The sequence below is a fragment of the Pinus tabuliformis genome, chromosome 2_2 (genome assembly GCF_031772625.1).
Source record: "Pinus tabuliformis cultivar Carrire ecotype Pingquan chromosome 2_2, CPIR1, whole genome shotgun sequence".
Lineage (NCBI taxonomy): Eukaryota > Viridiplantae > Streptophyta > Pinopsida > Pinales > Pinaceae > Pinus > Pinus tabuliformis.
The window spans coordinates 703,116,296-703,131,372 of NC_142300.1; the positions used below are offsets into that span (position 1 = coordinate 703,116,296).

A 15,077-nucleotide genomic window follows, 5' to 3' on the forward strand; every position below is an offset into this window, starting at 1 on the left:
TGGATCATGTCTATGAGTTGCAGGATGTTTTTTATGGATGATTGGTCATGTTGGGAAAAATAGATGGACTTCTATTTTTGGATCACAACAGGAGTGATCAGAGTCTATTTTTAGACTGCTAGTCAAAAATAGAAAAGTCAAATATTATTGTCTCATAATAATATTTAGACTATAAACTTTATCTTATCCTCTTGGAGCACTTCAGTTTGAGCTACAGATGTGGCACATGCAATTGTCAGAAGGAAATATGCTTTCTTTGTCAGTCAATTGAGCTATTGCATGCAGGACTTCAGTTAGAACTCAAGCAGTTGAGTTTGGTGGAGTTGGATGTGGAGTTGATGGAGTTGTGTTCAGTTTGACTTGGTTAAACTAGTTGTAATTAGTCTAACTGCAAATAGACTAGTGATGAGTTATGTGAATTAATTATTAACTCATAAAGAAACTAAAGAATACATCAGTTAACTCAGTTGCATGTCAGTGCATGTACAGTTCAGTGGAGACAGGTGTTAGAGGTTGAGATTGCTATCAGTTGTGACTATAGTTGTGCATGAGGATTTGCACAATCAAAGGATTGAGTATGCCCATGAGAATTGCATATGCCCAGTGATATAGCCTATGCTCACGTGATTTCCAATGTGAGTGATTTTCCAAAGGTAAATAGAACTTGGAACGAGTTTGGATTCATTCATTCTCTTGCAGGATTGTGCAGTGGAGGCAGGCAAAGCAGTGGAGGAGATTTGAGCTGTGATTGATCAGATCTGAGCTAGTTTTGTGTGTAACAGGTGGAGATAGTACTGAGTACTTGTGAGGAGTATTGTACTATGTATTGTTACATGTTCTCAATCATTAATATACAGATAGTGTGGGGTTTTCAGCTATAAGCTTTCCTTGGGTTACATACTGTGTTAATGTGTGCATGCGATTGATGTTTCATTGTTTTTGATGCTGCTAAATTGATGATCAACATAGAGGAGCTTATGTATTGTGTATGTATTCCAAAATAGTGCATGATCAGGATAATCTCTGTTGAATATGTGTTTATTATTCAAAATTTCTACACGATTAAGCTACTATTTTGTAAAGGAGAACTGTAAATGGAGAAAAATACATAAAAACATTCACAATTATTTGTACAATGGAGGCTGGATGATGCAAAGGAAGGGGGTTTCAACTGTGGTCTACTAATCACAGACAACAAAACTCCTGAATAAAGCTGAAGATAGTGAAGAAAAAACCAAAATCTGGAGGCAGAAACAGTCTTACCTGATCATCACACGTGTAACACAGGGAAACAAGGATGCATCCCACCTACTGCACACAGGAGGTGCGCTGCATCTAGTCTACCAAAAGGAGACAGTGTGATAGTCTAGGAACGAGACTTTAACTTCGTTTTTGGTGAGAGTTTGTAGCTTAGTTCAGGGGCTTAGGCTGAGCTAATGATAGTCAGTAACTACAAAATATAGGGGCTGATCTAATGAGGTTACTTGAGCTACCTCTAGGGCACCTAGAATGTTTGCAAGTCAATTGTTCAGTTCATAAACAAACCTGGAGATTGACTGAAGCAGCGTTGATCTACTTTGCACTTGCATAGCAAATGCAGTTCGAAGGCTAGCTAGCTTAACTTCAGGCTCCATCTGTGGTTTATGAATCAAACAAATATAGACAAGCAATCAAACTATTCGCTCCCCAACGGAGTCACATTTTGTTATAGAGAAAACTAGTGTCTATTAAGAACTGCTAGTCCCACTAAGACGGGTAGCTATATTAGAAAAAAACAAACTAAAGTCACTTGTGTTTTCCTTTATGAGAGATAGATGAGAAAGAAGCAGAGAGTACCAAACTCAGTCTTTCGCTTGGCTCCTTGCTTGTTTCCTTTCCCCTTCCACAGAATCTCGCCACCGCTTCCTTACTTGTCCCACTTCAAAGAGCACCTGTAGAGTCACAGCAGCATAATACCATCAAAGCATAGAGATCTATCATTGTAAACAATATAGGATCAGATATATATTGACCATACAAATGCATATATCAACACAATATTCAGAGATACACAAGAATATGGAGGAAAACTCAAATAGCCTTATTGACAGAAGTAGTATAAGAGAGGATTACAACCATTTTTTCTGACCCAACACCATCCTCCCAGCTTGAAAGCCCTCTTCACCTCATACAAAGCAAGATCACCCAACAATGTCTTCAAAGAGAAACCAACAGCACTTCTTTGCAAATTAACAAATTCCAACCTCTGGATCTTTGGGATGAGGTATCCATATATAGATGTTTGCAGAGGGGTGAGTCAGCTTCTGGAATTTTGATTAGTGTCATCTCTCTGATAGTTCTTGGTTCCACTTGGAGATTCCATGATCTCTTACTCATCCTTGGGTGAATTCAAGGAGGCAAGTGTCAAATGAGCAGCTTCTAGAAGATTCTCAGGGTCTCCGCTTAGCAAAATGCTTGTGCCATTTGTTTGCTCTCACTCATCGCACCCTATAGAAGGGATTTCCAATATGCATTGCACTTTTTGCATGTGGAAGGTGAGATGCATCGCACCCTTAGCACTGGGCAGTCTGTATGGTCCTGCTTTGACCAGTTCTGAGTAGGTTTTCATGGAGAACTTCTGGGAGATGATGTAATCAGCTGACCTTGCTCCTTTAGGGTATGAAACAACACTTTTAGGGACTTAGAAGCCCTTGGTTTATGGACATATGTGATTGGGGTTGCAGTGCCCAAATATTTCTATAATAGTTGCCCCATAAAGCATGAGGTGATAAATCTTTTTGATTTCGGGTGAAATGCTTTATAATGAGGATCTGAGGTTTTTCGAACTAGAAGGTGCCCTGTAATAAGATATAATACAATACATTATATTCATAATATTTTCATGATCTAGCTGAGGCGGGAATTCCCATGCTCATCTTAATAAATTCATTTTCATGTACATAGGACAGACAACCGTCTATGTGCAGACTGATGATTCTGTTAGAGCTATCATCCCTTAGTTTGGATGATTATCTGTGCAACAATGATGTACATTTTATGTCTTTATTTTCCTAAATATATCGCAGCCCGGATGGATGAAACTAGATCCAAGGTCTTCAAAACTTGTTCAATCATTTCCCGAAAGTACAAGTCGATCCATGTGAAAAGATGTTCTGATGTCGAACATGGAAAGACATCGCCTGATTACTAGCTAATGATGTAAGCTGTTAATAGGCGCGAGAGGAATCACCGATGATGATGATGACCCTCAAGGTACTGCAGTACAGTTCACGTGGTGTGAATACATGAGTCGATGTCGAAGACCACGCAAAATCTTTCGGTCGAAGGCCATTAATGTAAACCTGTCGCCGGAAGTGAGAAACTTGCCATTGAGGCATGCAAGTTTCAAAGTACTGAAAGGGTTGTTCCTAGGTCGACTTCTTGGATAATGAGCTGATGTCGACAAGAAGTGACCAATCGTAGGAGGGCATTAATGAATCCCACACGGAATAGAGAAAATGATTTTGTGGAGGTGAAAACGATCTGATGATACAAGGTTCAGGGTGGCGGTCATGAAAGAATGAAGTGTGAAGGTATTGCAGCGGATGAGACACAAGTTGGGTTGGTGAATTCTCTGAGCGACTTCTCTTGAACATATTGATGACACTAAAATGGATTGGTAGCGTTAACCCCAAAAATGGATGGTACGGTGGACCAATGGTGATATGACTGGTGAACGGAATAACCCAACCCAACTCAATCATGGTGATGGAGTGAAAGTGTCATGTTCAAGAGCGACCTACTACCAATAAAGTTTCTTCAAGTTTTCTTCCCAATTTTCGCCAGTCATTTCTCACCAGTACCTATTTATTTTTGTCAAGCTTGAGGAGGATAACATATTCTTGTTCTATAATTTGCCCCTCAGGCAAACCCATCGCTATGTTTTAACGAGCCTAGCGACAGTGAAACTCGCTCCTGTCAGAATGGACAAGTTTGTCGCTATTGTTTTAATGAGTTTAATGACAAGGATAACTCGGTCCTTTTCAATTTTTAGAGAGTCTGAAAAGAGACGGAAAGGAAGCTCCAATATTCCTTTTTTGTAGTATAATCCCTTAAGTCCGAAAAAGTATAAAACAATGCGAAAGGGATGACTTTTCAATAGTTTTAACAAGCCGAACAAGACAAACACTCGATCTTTTTGTGTAATAATCCCTTAGGTCCAAAAAGATTAAAATCTAGAGGAGGGATGGCACTTGCAATCACTTTAATGAGCTGGAGAGGCCAATTGCTCAGCAATATTTTTATATTTTATGAGTCAGATGAAAAGAGCTTAAAGGAGACTCGTTTTTGAGGAACGAGTGATATTTTCGGGTAGCAGTTGGTTCCAGGTGAGGGTTGGAACTTTCCAATCACGGCAGTGTTAAGAAGATGGCTAACAGAATCACTCATCATAGCTATTCCTCAAAAGGGGTAAACAATCAAATGGAGGCGTATGATCGGCTAAAACAGAGTGGAGGTGATAGTAAGAACACGACCAAGGCTCAAAAGCTGATGATAATGTGTTCGCAATGGTTATTTACCGGAGGTGGGTTCATTTTTTAATGAGCTTAAACTCTGGTGGAACATATGCTCATTGCTAGGTTTAATTTTTAACGAGCTTGAACTTTGCGTAAAACTGCTCGTTGCTAGGTTTATTTTTTAACGAGCTTGAACCTTGCGTAAAACTGTTCATTGCTAGGTTTATTTTTTAACGAGCTTGAACTTTGCGTAAAACTGCTCGTGGCCTGGTTCATTTTTTAATGAGCTTGAACCATGCGACAACATATGATCAGATTTGGTTTCATGTTTACACAAGCTTGAAATGAAAAACTATGCTTGTTATAAGTTCGCATGCCCCCAGCATAATGACGCAAATCGAGATGCATGCCCCCCAAGCTTCATTGCATTCAACAAGGTGGTTGGAATGAAGGTTTACCTTCGAGATCTTTGAAAGACTTGACTTGGATTTTATGAGATCGTAATCAAAGACTCAATTTGGAAAGGGAGTTCTTTCAATTTTTAATGAGGTTGACACAGTAAAAGAACTATCCTCATAATCCACCGTATTTACAGTATTTGATAGAAAATCAAAAACTGAAGGATGATTAAGGTTGCTAGAATAATCTTCGTGGTGATCCGGAATATGGGAATGATGGTGGTAATCTTCCCATGGTGCCTCTCCTATCATCATTGACTGAATGATTCCTTCGTCTATAGAATGTATATGCGACCAAGGATCTGAAGTGGGGCCATATTCCTTAGACCTATCTATCCAAACACTCGATGAGCGTTGATTTGGGTTTTCCCCCCAGGCCAAGAAAATTGATTGCTACAATATTTCTAAAATGGCAATGATCCATGCTAACAAAATGTTTGGGAATCTTCTGAATCTTTTAGATATAGAAGATATCATATTGCAGGTTTCCACCGTGGCCACATCTGCCATATTACTCTGAGGTGGTAGGGAAAAAGTACCCATCAATGTAGGGTCTTTTAGCAGGCCTACTCTGATATTTTGAAGCAAATGAGAGCTTCCATGTATCATCGGGATGCTTCCCGTAACTTGTGAACTGTTGGGGAGAAAGGTTTGTTGGTCAATGATTGTAATTCCTCCTTGAAAAGGAAATGCAATCTTTCTGAAGTATGTCAACACAACAGCAGCCATAGCATAAATCAAGGGCCTTCCCAGTAGGATGTTGTAGTCGAGGTTTCCATCGATAACTTCAACATCAATTTCTACTGTTTTGACCTGCAGTTCAACTTGTAAGTTACTCAAAATCCCGTATGGAGTGTATGTTCGTCCATCAAATGCTTTTAACGTCATTGACGATTGTGACAAGGGTGGTGATCTTAAAGTTTTCCAGCAACTCATTGACATAATACATGTAGATGCCCCTTCATCAATAATTGTTCGATGAATAGTTTTGTTGAGGGCTTTCACTTGAATGAGGAAAGCGAGTTGAGCTGGTAACTGAGGTTCATATCCTTTATGATTAAAGGCCACAAGATTGGAATCCGCTGGGTCAATCCCACCTATCACTGATAATAGAGACTGCTTTTGGGAGGGGCAATTTTGTAGTACTTCAAGTGTCGACATAGCGGACGACGATTGGGCTAGGTCCTCTACTATCTTATAATTTTGTGCTGCTCTAGCGCGAGGATTAAATGTCGATTTGTGTACTACTCCCTTTGGTAGATTTATCATTAGCTCAAGAATAATGGGTGGCACAACTTCGGTCAAAGTTGTTGTCGAACTACTAGGTTGATCAGTAGCCTTGTTGTTCGACAGTTGTGGATTCCCGTAATCTTTTTTCATTGTCGATATCAAAGCATCATTTTGCTATTTTGAAATGGACAACATAAGCACTTGGGATGGGGAAGCATTGTCACTAGCAACCAGATTGCTTCCTGGGTTTTGAAACAGATCAGTCAATACTGATGAGGTTTTTGAGTTCTTGAAGAATTTCGTAATCTCAGCTTTATGTGGGCAATCTCTCGTCCAATGATCCTCATCGCATATCTGACATCCTGAAGGAGGTTTCCTTTGCCCATAAGTGTTTGCAGAAGATTTTTCAGGAGACGACTCATCCTGCTTCTTCTTTTTCCCTTTCTTTTTCTTCTTGCCTCCTGGTTGCTTTGGTTCTTTGCCTTTGTCGGTCGACATGACATCAACCTCTGAGGCTAGAAGCTCTCCATTTGCATTTTGACCAGAAACATTACGGGCTTTCTTAGATGTAGCCTTTGTGGATTTCATGTTGGTCGTACCTATCACGCCATCACCAGCATGAGAGTCTTTGTTTGATTTAGGAGGAGGAGGAACGGAAAACTCTGGTCTAGGAGCATCAGGGATTTTGTCATAGAGCGTGCCAAACTGAGTAGAGATCAAGTCTAGATATTGCGCACGAGCAATGACTTGCTCTTCAGTGACGACTCCTCCCTTTGCCACATCTTCTGTAATAGAAGGTAAAAATGACTTAATAAACCATTCAGCTTGTTATCTCAAAATCAGATCCTGATAGGCTGCTGGTCAGGTTGACTCTAAGTAACTATTTCAGACCTACTTTAGGCTGAGGCTTAGCCTCCTCAACCTGAGAGGGCTCTCTCTTAAAGGATTAATGATTTTGATTTAAGATAAGATGGCTAACTCTTATAGAACAACTGTGAAAAATATGAATGCTGGAAATACATTAAACAACTATCCATTGGGCTTATGGAGTCAACAACACCTCAATATAACAGTGAACTCAACCTTACATAGAAGTCAGGGCACTCAGCATTTAGACATTCAGAACATAACTCATATGGGACCACAGTTTATAAATGCATACAGGAAATCAGATCACATTCAGTGAATTCTGAGTGATTATACATCTATACCACTGTAAAAATTATGGATAGGACAAGATCACATATTCTGAACATAAGAAATCCTTCATGAATCCTGAGAAGTAAAGTCAAAATTATATTACTGAAAATGAGTCTTTACATAAGCCAAATACAAGCTGTATCATAAAATTTTCCAACCCCTTGTACATCAGCTCTTCTCCTATATATAGAGCTCTTCTACCTAACTGAGGTTCCTCCTCCAGCGTGAGGGGAACTCCAATTCTGCCTATGATGACACCTACTAACATTTGAAACTAACTAATAGATACAACAGACTACAAATTGACAGCTCTAGAAACCTAAAACAATTAGGATTCTAATTCGACATCATGCTGAACATAGCATTTATTACAATCAAGATGGTGCTCCTACGAGAAAAAGGAGAAAACAGGCTCATTCTATGAAAATTGGTCCTTTTTAGTTTAGCTGTGATGGATGCTCGAAGCTTCTTACTGGTCCTTAATGTCGTATCCCTTTACCTCTGCTGAGAAACAGGAAACTGTCCCTGTTTTTATGCCTTTGTTTTCCTCAAAGATATTCGGAAGTAATTAGCCATGTTGATTTTATTGAATTAGTAATGAGTGCCACGTCCTTCGTGTGTTGTAAGCTTTTCCCATGTGCATGTGTGCTGACACAAAAACTTTTTTAATGCTGATAGGAAAGTCTTCAAAATTTGGTTCACTGATCGTTAATTATGCAGCTTCAGCAGTTTCGTAGTGTGCTACGAAACTGCTGAGTTGTTCCCAAAAATCACAGTTTCAATACTAAACTCTGACTGTCTTGAGCTTTATTTTCTCAACAGCCACTCATTGAACGGATTAAAGGCCAAAGAGTTAACCTCACTCTGATGAGCTACAACTGATTGTTGAGGCTTGTTAGGTGCAGGTGTACGCATGTCCCATATGAGCAAATGACAATCATCTCCAACAGAGCCAAAAAGATATTCGTGCTTCAAATGCCCTGTTCCACCAGAAAAGGTAACATATGTAGATCTTGATACAGCTAATGCATGCTGTGTGTCTTTATGTTCCCCACATTCTAAATCACTGTATGAAAGTGAGTCAGCATTGTCAACCATAGATTGTCCTGGAGTAGTGCCTAAAAGAGCAGCAAAGGTTGCCATGACAGGCATGGTAATTGGTGCTGTAAATCCAGTCAGCATTCCAAGTGCTGCTCCAGCCCCTGCCCCGGCTCCCACACCAGCATATGGTTTTCTTACCATTTTCTTCTCCAGTCCCTGAAATTGAATTGATGAAAAATTGGGCCCATAAGTGATCATAGCTTGCTGAATGGCAGAACATATTTCTTCTGCCTGTCGAATTTCACGATGGCACTTGATCACACGGGTTGTTTCCTTCGAATCAAATATTCTAGAGTCTTGAGGTGAAGTCTGTAAGTGAACAACCAATTGTGAAGGTAGGGAACCTGGAGGATCCTTTTTCCCATGCCTTGGTTCTACTTTTGAGAGATCAACCCATGTTATATCCCATAATACTGTACAAGGATCTTTTAATTGATCTATTTTTCTCTGGACACTTTTTTGTGTTGGATTTAGCAGCAGCATGACTCGACGATTGGTAATTATAACAGTTCTTCCCTTTGGTAGGTTAAAATGGTCTTCATATGAATCTGATAAGGCAAACTTTCCATGGACTTTGAAAATGTCTATTTGACCAAATGAGGCACCACGCTCAGCAAGTTGTAGCAGAACCTGGCCTTCAGCTCGATATTCATCATAAGGTCGGAGAACATGGTCTCCATCAATTGCCCGAGGAAGCCTGTAACGAAGTAGTTGTTCCTCACAGGTTATCGCTGCAGTGATTTTCATCCTTATTGCATTTGCACCTTCTGTAGTTTTCGACAGAAGATCAAGAACTCCACTCATTGGTTGAGCTGCTACTCCAATTATACCTTTGCCAACACCTTGAACAAAACCCTCCACACCAGGTGATCTGGCACCTTCAAGTGGCTTTGTTACAATACCTGTAACTCCACGAAAGAGTCCTTTTTGCAAAAGCCCTTCCACCTTCCCGAATAACATCACCAATGTCTTCTACGTTGCCTTTTATGCAATAAGATCACTACTCTCAACCGACTCTAGCAAGGATGATGTCACCGCAGCATTTGTCAGGCCACCAGTCCTCATATTAGCTCGTATAGGCGTTCCAAAGCCAATAGAAGAATCTTGCCGTCTCTCAGAAATCATTTTCTCTAGATCCACGAAAACCCTACCACATATAAAGGGAATATCCTTTGTATTGATCTGAATATGATCGCCACGAGGATGTTTGCGAGCTCCCTTTTCTGGAACATGTACAACTGTTCCTTCTAGCAATTTAAGTAATGCCTGTTGAACAACTTTAACATTGAAATCAGTGACCATGAGTAGTTTATACAAAATAGACTGCACAAGTAGTAAATCTGAAGTTTCCTTCACTAGGAGAAAGCATGATCTTGGAACATTGACACCAATTGCATGATCAAAAACTTATAGCAACACCTGCAGTCATTTCAAGCTGAAGCACCTTTACCGCATTTACTTCCTTCGGATTTGGAATTATCTTCTTCTGGGGGTTTTTCTATCTTTCTGTTCTTCAAGACATTTTGCAAATTAGAAACAAAGGAAGGTGGCAAGAGCCCGTTCTTCTCAAAAGTGATACTGCCAGATTGATCACAAATCGAAACCAGAATCAGAGCATGAATTCCCGATTTCATAGCGCAGTTAGTGAAAAATCGGTGTTTTGCGCTACGAAATCACCTAGACGGAGGTTTCTGCGCTGTGAACTTTGAAATAGGATTGACATATGGAGCTTAGGTGTGGTGTGAGACCATTGATGGACTAAAACAGAGAATTGACCCCATTTGACACACTAGCAAGACTCTTAACAAGACTCTAAAACAAGATGAAAAGACTAGGCCCAAAACTGACACCAACCCTTTGACAGATTTTAAAAATTGATGTTCAGAATTTAAACCATTTTTTCTTGAGTGATAACAGGTGGCTCCACTTGGGATAGTGTGCCCCTGTGGTACACTAAGAACATGCAGGTCCAGTGCTTTGTCTTCTTTATAAAAAACATAGATTTTCTTGATAAACATTCCTTTCCAGCTTCTTGGGCTTTCACCTCGAGCTAAAGCTTGATGATCACTGTAGGAGAAAGAAATCTACATCTACTGAAAAAATGCTCAGTCAACCTTGAGCTTATTTGCATTTTCCTACCTACCTACCCTAACAATTCAAACTTCTTTCAGCTCAATCAATGTGAAATTTCCAATGTAGCCAATCATTTGTCTTATCTGATATTTGAGTTTTTTGACTGCATCGGAGTTCAGAGCCACAATGATATTGTGATGACCAGTGCCACTGAAATTGCCTCTGATCTTCATAGAAAAACTGAAACATTGGAGAGTAAAACTCTTCCATATATTTGGCTATAGGATCCCAGAATACATGATTAGCTTGATGATTCTTGTAACTTTCTGGTTGTGCAAACTGTTCTTCAACAACAGTGTACAGTTCCTCAATCGTGAAAGAGAAAGGAAGCAACACTCTCTCCTTGTGTTCTGCCATAGAAAGCTTCTGAAAATAATGATCATGATTATGAAGACTATATGCCTGAATTTGACCTTCTAAACCTTCAATGTCTTTCTCAATGTCCTCAGCCACTTCATCCAAAAATTTCATCTTATCCTCTGCCTTACACTCAAATGATTTTAGATACGAGGACAAGGACAAAGAAAAATTTTCATTTGTTTCTCCATTACTATGATCATTATTCCATTGTTTGAAACCTTGAATTGAAGGAGATTTTGCCACCAACTCTGATCTATCTATCCATTCCTCCAAAAACATAAACCAAAAGTCTTCAAATGACTTGATGGATTTGGCAGGAAAGCTTTCAATCCACCGTTTACATTTCCCTTGAAATGAATCATAGAACAACATAATGCAAACATCCTCATGTTTAACTCTAAGAAGCTCAGTAAAATCACAGAAATCTGATATATGCTTCAAAGTTAAACTCAAATCTTCTCCATTGAATTTTGGACCATTCCTTAGAAAATATGCATCCTTGGGAAAATGATTTGGGAAACCATGAATTCCTGAAAAATTTATGCATGCATACCTTGAAATAAGAATGGTAGCATCTGGGTCCTTCATAACTCCAGTGGAATCACCATGAATCTATGAATTTCGAATTCTTCAACAATGGAGTCGCCAAGGTAGATTTGCAACCTCAAAAAGATTTTTGAGTTCCTGCTACCTTCAGAAGTTCAGTCTCTTGATTTCGGGAATGAATAATCTTCAGTCTCCCGGCAGACGCACTAAAATGTTATCTCAAAATCAGATCTTGATAGGCTGCTGGTCAGGTTGACTCTAAGTAACTATTTTAGACCTACTTTAGGTTGAGGCTTAGCCTCCTCAACCTGAGAGGGCTCTCTCTTAAAGGATTAATGATTTTGATTTAAGATAAGATGGCTAACTCTTATAGAACAACTGTGAAAAATATGAATGCTGGAAATACATTAAACAACTATCCATTGGGCTTATGGAGTCAACAACACCTCAATATAACAGTGAACTCAACCTTACATAGAAGTCAGGGCACTCAGCATTTAGACATTCAGAACATAACTCATATGGGACCACAGTTTATAAATGCATACAGGAAATCAGAGCACATTCAGTGAATTCTGAGTGATTATACATCTATACCACTGTAAAAATTATGGAAAGGACAAGATCACATATTCTGAACATAAGAAATCCTTCATGAATCCTGAGAAGTAAAGTCAAAATTATATTACTGAAAATGAGTCTTTACATAAGCCAAATACAAGCTATATCATAAAATTTTCCAACCCCTTGTACATCAGCTCTTCTCCTATATATAGAGCTCTTCTACCTAATTGAGGTTCCTCCTCCAGCGTGAGGGGAACTCCAATTCTGCCTATGATGACACCTACTAACATTTGAAACTAACTAATAAATACAACAGACTACAAATTGACAGCTCTAGAAACCTAAAACAATTAGGATTCTAATTCGACATCATGCTGAACATAGCATTTATTACAATCAAGATGGTGCTCCTACGAGAAAAAGGAGAAAACAGGCTCATTCTCTGACAATTGGTCTTTTTTAGTTTAGCTATGATGGATGCTCGAAGCTTCTTACTGGTCCTTAATGTCGTATCCCTTTACCTCTGCTGAGAAACAGGAAACTGTCCATAAAATCCCTGTTTTTATGCCTTTGTTTTCCTCAAAGATATTCGGAAGTAATTAGCCATGTTGATTTTCTTGAATTAGTAATGAGTGCCACGTCCTTCATGTGTTGTAAGCTTTTCCCATGTGCATGTGTGCTGACACAAAAACTTTTTTAATGCTGATAGGAAAGTCTTCAAAATTTGGTTCACTGATCGTTAATTATGCAGATTCAGCAGTTTCGTAGCGCGCTACGAAACTGCTGAGTTGTTCCCAAAAATCACAGTTTCAATACTAAACTCTGACTGTCTTGAGCTTTATTTTCTCAACAGCCACTCATTGAACGGATTAAAGGCCAAAGAGTTAACCTCACTCTGATGAGCTACAACTGATTGTTGAGGCTTGTTAGGTGCAGGTGTACGCATGTCCCATATGAGCAAATGACAATCATCTCCAACAGAGCCAAAAAGATATTCGTGCTTCAAATGCCCTGTTCCACCGGAAAAGGTAACATATGTAGATCTTGATACAGCTAATGCATGCTGTGTGTCTTTATGTTGCCCACGTTCTGAATCACTGTATGAAAGTGAGTCAGCATTGTCAACCATAGATTGTCCTGGAGTAGTGCCTAAAAGAGCAGCAAAGGTTGACATGACAGGCATGGTAATTGGTGCTGTAAATCCAGCCAGCATTCCAAGTGCTGCTCCAGCCCCTGCCCCGGCTCCCACACCAGCATATGGTTTTCTTACCATTTTCTTCTCCAGTCCCTGAAATTGAATTGATGAAAAATTGGGCCCATAAGTGATCATAGCTTGCTGAATGGAAGAACATATTTCTTCTGCCTGTCGAATTTCACGATGGCACTTGATCACACGGGTTGTTTCCTTCGAATCAAATATTCTAGAGTCTTGAGGTGAAGTCCGTAAGTGAACAACCAATTGTGAAGGTAGGGAACCTGGAGGATCCTTTTTCCCATGCCTTGGTTCTACTTTTGAGAGATCAGCCCATGTTATATCCCATAATACTGTACAAGGATCTTTTAATTGATCTATTTTTCTCTGGACACTTGTTTGTGTTGGATTTTGCAGCAGCATGACTCGACGATTGGTAATTATAACAGTTCTTCCCTTTGGTAGGTTAAAATGGTCTTCATATGAATCTGATAAGGCAAACTTTCCATGGACTTTGAAAATGTCTATTTGACCAAATGAGGCACCACGCTCAGCAAGTTGTAGCAGAACCTGGCCTTCAGCTCGATATTCATCATAAGGTCGGAGAACATGGTCTCCATCAATTGCCCGAGGAAGCCTGTAACGAAGTAGTTGTTCCTCAGAGGTTATCGCTGCAGTGATTTTCATCCTCATTGCATTTGCACCTTCTGTAGTTTTCGACAAAAGATCAAGAACTCCACTCATTGGTTGAGCTGCTACTCCAATTATACCTTTGCCAACACCTTGAACAAAACCCTCCACACCAGATGATCTGGCACCTTCAAGTGGCTTTGTTACAATACCTGTAACTCCACGAAAGAGTCCTTTTTGCAAAAGCCCTTCCACCTTCCCGAATAACATCACCAATGTCTTCTACGTTGCCTTTTATGCAATAAGATCACTACTCTCAACCGACTCTAGCAAGGATGATGTCACCGCAGCATTTGTTAGGCCACCAGTCCTCATATTAGCTCGTATAGGCGTTCCAAAGCCAATAGAAGAATCTTGCCGTCTCTCAGAAATCATTTTCTCTAGATCCACGAAAACCCTGCCACATATAAAGGGAATATCCTTTGTATTGATCTGAATATGATTGCCACGAGGATGTTTGCGAGCTCCCTTTTCTGGAACATGTACAACTGTTCCTTCTAGCAATTTAAGTAATGCCTGTTGAACAACTTTAACATTGAAATCAGCAACCATGAGTAGTTTATACAAAATAGACTGCACAAGTAGTAAATCTGAAGTTTCCTTCACTGGGAGAAAGCATGATCTTGGAACATTGACACCAATTGCACGATCAAAAACTTATAGCAACACCTGCAGTCATTTCAAGCTGAAGCACCTTTACCGCATTTACTTCCTTCGGATTTGGAATTATCTTCTTCTGGGGGTTTTTCTATCTTTCTGTTCTTCAAGACATTTTGCAAATTAGAAACAAAGGAAGGTGGCAAGAGCCCATTCTTCTCAAAAGTGATACTGCCAGATTGATCACAAATCGAAACCAGAATCAGAGCACGAATTCCCGATTTCATAGCGCAGTTAGTGCAAAATCGGTGTTTTGCGCTACGAAATCACCTAGACGGAGGTTTCTGCACTGTGAACTTTGAAATAGGATTGACATATGGAGCTTAGGTGTGGTGTGAGACCATTGATGGACTAAAACAGAGAATTGACCCCATTTGACACACTAGCAAGACTCTTAACAAGACTCTAAAACAAGATGAAAAGACTAGGCCCAAAACTGACACCAACCCT

General features: G+C 39.7%; 2 pseudogenes; both read right to left on the minus strand.

Moving 5' to 3' along the window:
- Positions 1-9,469: 9,469 nt before the first annotated feature.
- Positions 9,470-9,787, minus strand: LOC149194613 (CLP protease regulatory subunit CLPX1, mitochondrial pseudogene; annotated as a pseudogene).
- A 4,417-nt stretch (positions 9,788-14,204) lies between these two features.
- LOC149194614 (CLP protease regulatory subunit CLPX1, mitochondrial pseudogene) lies at positions 14,205-14,522 on the minus strand (annotated as a pseudogene).
- Positions 14,523-15,077: the final 555 nt, after the last annotated feature.